We start from the raw sequence: 6,372 nt of genomic DNA, 5'->3' as shown, positions 1-6,372 counted from the left end.
TGTAATTGAACTGTATGTTAACTTAAATTCACAAAAATATAATTTTTATACAATGTTAATAAACCACCATAATTTGTTTTGTTTTGAATTTATGCTTAGAAAATAAAAATATAAATATAAATATTGTAGCACCGAACATTAATAATTTTTGATCAATAAAAAAATATTTACTCAATAATTTTTATAACTTACAATAATTAATACTATCAAAAATTATTAAATATAATTAATACATAAAAATATAAAATAATTATAATAAATAAATGTAAATTGGATATATTATTAAAAAAAATAATGTCTTAAACAACCCTTAGTAATCATCACAACTAAATAATCATCAGATTTTAATGTTTCACAGCTTAAATTGTTTGCCCTTTGTTTCAATAATTTGATTGAATATTCGCATAGAAGAAATACAATTGATACATAACCTACTAGACCAAGATCTTTTTTTGTTAATGATACCCCAGCATTCCCCTTTTTATATTAAATATAATACTAAATCATGTAATGGTTTAGTTTATACTGTTGCATCATCGCTAGAAACACAATTAGTATAACAAGGCAATGCTAAAAATGTAGCATGCACATTAGTAGTCATTACACATTTAATAATAGTTTTTAACATTGATTTGTCTAAACACAACAGTTAAGTTTTATGAAATTTTCATTTACAGTCTTTATTTTTCATAGTTTTTTCCAGGATATTTATATTAGCAGAAGTTAAATGACAGGAAGTTGGAAACTGGCAGTTTTTAAATATAAAACTTCCATGCCATATATCATTAGATTTAAGAGCCAAATTGTCTTGAGTAGAAACAGAATCCAAAGAACGTACAGATTGTATAACTTCTTTTTTAACTGTTACATCACTGTCAGTTGATTGGTAAAGTGGTGATCTAGGAGAACTAATTTTAGAAACAGAATGCTGCTTCAATGATGAACTATTTTTATGACAATCTACAGAATAAGTTTTGTAACTACAAATAGTATTATAATCAATTGACCCACCAGATGGATATTCATCTTGTTTTGTTAGTGTTTGTAAACTTCCATCAGAATCATCTTGTCTTGTTAATATAGGATCTTCACTAAGATCTTCATTAACATAATCTACTCTCAGTCTATGTTTTGAGCCTTTTATAGCGTCTCCCCTCATGTATTCGACAGCTGCATTTGCAGCATCAATGTTTTCATACAGTATTTGAGCACAAGTATCACCTTCAACATACTTAATTTTTAGCATAAGACCAAATCTATCGAATTCCCTTTCTAGATCAGCAAATGATGTACAAGGATCCAAACCACCAACCCATATCTGTTGTGTTGGTACAGGTTTTCCATAGCCAATTTTACATTGATATTTTCCTATATATTGACCAGATAATTCAACTTTGGCATTATAAGCCATATCTAAATTTTGATAACGAATAAATGCATATGAATTTCCTGTTCCCACCAATGGTCGTTTCACATCAATATCCTCAATAACTCCAAACTTATCAAATAAACATTGAAGTTCATCGTGTTTAATAGAAATGTCTAAATTTCCAACGAACAATGTACGTGTAGCTGATGAGTCATCTTCTGGTAGAGTGTGTTCTAAATAGTATGGAAATTTATCTTTTTTATCTTGCATCAAATGAGAACGAGGGTATGGTTTAAATGATGGCTGATGATGTCTTTGTGGTTCGTATAACGATCGAATTTGCTCCAACTGAGGATGATTAGGTGTCAGATGATTCAATAATGGTTGTTGAGGTACCATAAATTCGTAGGGATAAGGTGGTGGCAAACCTATTTCTCGAAAGGCTAGTGGTGATCGCATGATAGGAAGTGCATCATATGGTAACGTTTCATAAAACCTATCAGTCGGAAATGACCCATGAATTTCAGTAAAACTAGGATAGTATCTTGTAAAATTCGTAGAAACATTTCGGGATTGAGAATGTCTAGTTTTTGATTCATGATGATCCCTAGAACTATGACTTTTATAAACAGGTTCAACTAAACAAATATTATCAAATATATTTATTACATTCTTACTATGTTTGGCATCTCTAGCATCATTTGAGCTTCTAAAACACACATATGCTAATCTTTCACTTTGTCCATATGATATTTCAACAGAAAATTCACCAAATTTGCGATATTTTTGATACAAAATTTCTTTGATTTGTCTGTCACTTGCTTTGGGATATAAATTGCTTACACACAAAACTTTATAAGTACGATCAAATTTATCTGAATCTTTAGATCGGGCATATTTTTCATGTTTTGAACGCCTATATTCTTTACGAAGGCTGGTTGGTGTTCGACTTCTACGATGTACATATTTAGATAATCTTCTGTCATCTGAACTACCATGATTTGTGTGAATACTGCTATGGCGACTTCTATGTGACATAGGAGAATCACTATAATATCTACGTTTTCTATTATTAATCTTTACAGTGATATTTTCCAATTTATAATCTTTAGAAAATCTAAACATTTTGATTATTGTACAGTTAAACCATTTAAACACCTGGAAATATTCATTATATAATTAAAACATACAAAAATAACATTATTAATAAAATAAATATAATATCAACATTTTTTTTAATTTTAATTTCATCAATATTTAACATTAGAAATTTTAGGTATTTAAGTAATAATAGAGCGCACTCACTTGTAAAATGTTAAAACAAGTACAGATACACAACACACCGTCTGTTGTGAGTATTACCAATGTCAAATAAAATTCAAAATCGATTGCTTTCTAGTTATAATAGTAATTTACACTAAAACAGTTAAAAAATTTAAATTTAACTAATAAGTAACCATAACAAATGATTTAAAATAAAAATAAAAATTGCTATAAATAGTAGAATATAATATAGTCGATTGCGACATGCGTCACACGACACTACCATAAGCTGTGACACGCGAGTCGTAACTGAAGACTGAAGACAGCGGGAAACATTCGAATCTAAGACCTGCGCTAGTGTGCTCGTGTGATTATATAAATACAAAATGATGGTAGTTGCGGTTATACCAGGGTATAGACACTGTCTGATATTGACCAAATCGGGCGGCGATGGCCTTGAACACGGTCTCTAAGGGGGCGTGGCATACGTTATCATTAAATAAATAATATCAATATTATCACTACAGAACTTATCACAGAAAAATTTATTGTTGAAAAATAATTTGTACAATATAAATTATATACATTTGTATAGAAGTTTCTTTATAAAACTAGTTAAATATATTTTAATAAAACTTAAGTAAATAGTCTTAGAAAAGACAGTTTATTGTCTTTAAAAGGCCAGCAATGAAATATTAGCTAGTGTTAAAAAATACTAATAATTCACTAATTCAGTAAACACAACTGATTAATTCTAATAAAATAAAACATATTTTATTATAATAATATAAAATTATTTATTGTAATAAAATAAAACATACATTTTATTATAATAATATAGAATTGTTTATTGTAATAAAAGAACCATCAATTTTATGAATAGAATGTCACACCCGTAAGTATTGTCTCCATCTTAAACACGTACAACATAGTAAATTTTCATTCATCAATTTCAGTAGTATGCTTTTAGTTTTGATATTAGAGTGAATTATTCTATAATAAAACTTTTAAATAAGAACAATATCTATGTTTTTAATTTTTATGTGAATTATGAGCATTTTTAAATATTTATATTTTTCATACTCGTAACACACTTAAAAATTAAAATATTTAAAAAACCAACAAGAGAGTAAAGATAATATTCTTACCTAAAATTTTGATTATAGGTGAATTTACTCAATATCAAAACTAAAAGCACACTAATGTAATTAGTGACTGAAAATTTACAATGTGACTGTTTATACATGTGGCCATTAATACTGAAACAAAACATCAAAAAAAAAAAAATATATTTATTTTAACATTTTAACATAATATTAATAGCTGATTTTTTTTTTTTTAATTAAATATTTATAAGTTAGAAAGTATTTGTACTTTTCTGTTCCGTATACCTGTAAATAATGCTTGACTTTCTTTTTTGGTTTTATTTAAAGTATGATAAATGCGAAATTGTATCAAAAAATTAATCAAAAAAGTTTTGGGAAAATCTTTACATGGGTGATCTAAAAATGTTGCATATAACAGTAAATCTCGTACACGTTTACTAACATTAGGCTGAGGGACGAATTGAATAAAATTATTATTAAATATATTATCAATACAAAAAATATATTCATAAAAACTAAAATTTGGCATTACCAAATTATGAAATAACAAAGTACTTTGTTCATATGATTTAAAATGAGCATAAAAATTATTACTAGATAAAGTACTATTATTTTGTACATAATCTAAACATATTTGGTATTGGTGAATTAATTGAAAATGTTCTAACAAAGAATACATTTTTTGATTGTCAGCATATTTTTTTTCAAAATATTAAATTTCTTTTAAGTTCATTATACTTATCTTTTTGGTGACTTAACATTTTTTTGAGCTTATCTTTCCTTGGTGTACAATTTGAAAAGATTTGGGATGTATGGCAAGAAGTGTCGGTTGATGATACTGTGGATCCTATTGAACTGCAAGAACCAATCAAACTCCTTGCAACTGAATTTGTTATGAAACAATACATAATATTAATGTTACATTACCGCATGATTTAATTAAGTGAATATTTACACTTAGGGGTTGAGGTTGATTGGATCTGTGACCAATCAATTGATGAGAAATGTTCTAAAAAAAATATTAAAATAACTTATTAATTAATATGTAATATATACAGTAAGTGCCTAATAGATGATTTAATATTAATTTGTGTTAAAATATAAGTTACTAAACTAGATACCTGAAACTTCCAATTGAGGATGAATTATTTCTTGATTCATAGATTCATCTAAAATATTAAAATAGGTTTACATTACAATATAGAGTATTGAATTTATTATTATATTTATTTTTTATTTGAAAATAATTAATCAAAATAAAATACCTGCAATTTCCTGCTGATCATTTAAATACCCATTCCATTCAAATTTTGATGGTACTGCATCTGGAATCAGACGAGCTCCTGAAAATTGTGACTCATCAAAATGACTTGAACATAATTTGTATTGCCGATTACAATATGTAGGGTACTAGGGTCCATGTCAATTAAGTCATTTCATCGGCACAACACAGCCCACTGCTTGCATCTGTATTGAAAATGTAATATAATGATTTCAATTGTTTGATGACAATGAATCAATAAAATAACATAAGAATAGGAAATAGTGATGTTGTTACAAATAATTATTATTATAGTTCATGTATAAAATTATAGGCACTTATCTTTCAGCAGAAAGCGGAAAACTATGAAAGCTGAGTTGGGTTAATGGCCCATATTTATTAGGGCATACTGCACATTTAATAACCATTATGAAAATTAGTTGAAAAAACAATGAATAACAATAAAAAAATGCAACAATTGCAATTTCAAATTTGCTTGTTCATAGCAATGTTTGTTTACACACGAAAATCACGCGGAAAATGGATTATTTGTTTCCGTTTTTATAATATCGTAACAAATGGGAATACACGTTACCAAAATCTAGCCGGATTACTGATACGGTTTTAACTTTTTGAATCCAGTACTTCATACCCTAGGGATACAGTGGATCGCCCAGCTGATTGAGTGTCGTTTCTATATTGTTCTGTGGTTATACCACAGATATATCTGTGAGTTATACTGATTGTTATTACTTATTTGTTATACGTTTGATGCTCATATCATGGTCGTAGATAGTAAAATAATAATAATAATAATGATAATTAAGATATGTGGATGCCACAGGTTACAGCTGATAACTATGACCTATACTTTAATATATTAATATTAAGCATAAATGCATAATGTTTAATAGGTACTAAGTTAGGTAGTATTGTACTAATAACTGGCTAGTGGCTACTGAACCGCTGATCAAATGATGAAATTAACTAAAGCTTAATTTAATCTATGGTACTATCGGTTTGACAGATTGTAGAACCGTTGTTGGTTCCATCAATAATAGAAAATAAGAGTATTGAATACCTACTTGGACATGAACATTAAAGTATGTTTGTTCGTTATTCTAACATATCATAATATATCATAATATATTGGATATAATACAAAATGTTTGTACTATAATATAGTTGAATAGGTATTAATAATTTTTTTTTTTTACAATATAGTTTATGAAAGTCTGTTCATGGATAGAACATTATATGATCAAAGTGGTCACTTGAAATTAAAGTTGTGATGGTGATATTATCCTCACCACCGTTAATATTAATTGATAATAATATTATAGAATTATAGTACAATTTAAATTTATTATAAC

The 6,372-nt window shown here is 27.2% G+C and overlaps 1 pseudogene; it reads right to left on the bottom strand.

The window, feature by feature from the left end:
• Positions 1 to 282: 282 nt before the first annotated feature.
• LOC112599988 lies at positions 283 to 2,473 on the bottom strand (annotated as a pseudogene).
• Between the last annotated feature and the right edge of the window lie 3,899 nt (positions 2,474 to 6,372).

This window comes from Melanaphis sacchari, unplaced genomic scaffold (genome assembly GCF_002803265.2).
Source record: "Melanaphis sacchari strain LSU unplaced genomic scaffold, SCAv2.0 Contig586_pilon_pilon, whole genome shotgun sequence".
Taxonomy (NCBI): Eukaryota; Metazoa; Arthropoda; class Insecta; order Hemiptera; family Aphididae; genus Melanaphis; species Melanaphis sacchari.
Note: the sequence above shows the minus strand (reverse complement) of the source record. Positions and strands in the feature narration are given on the sequence as shown.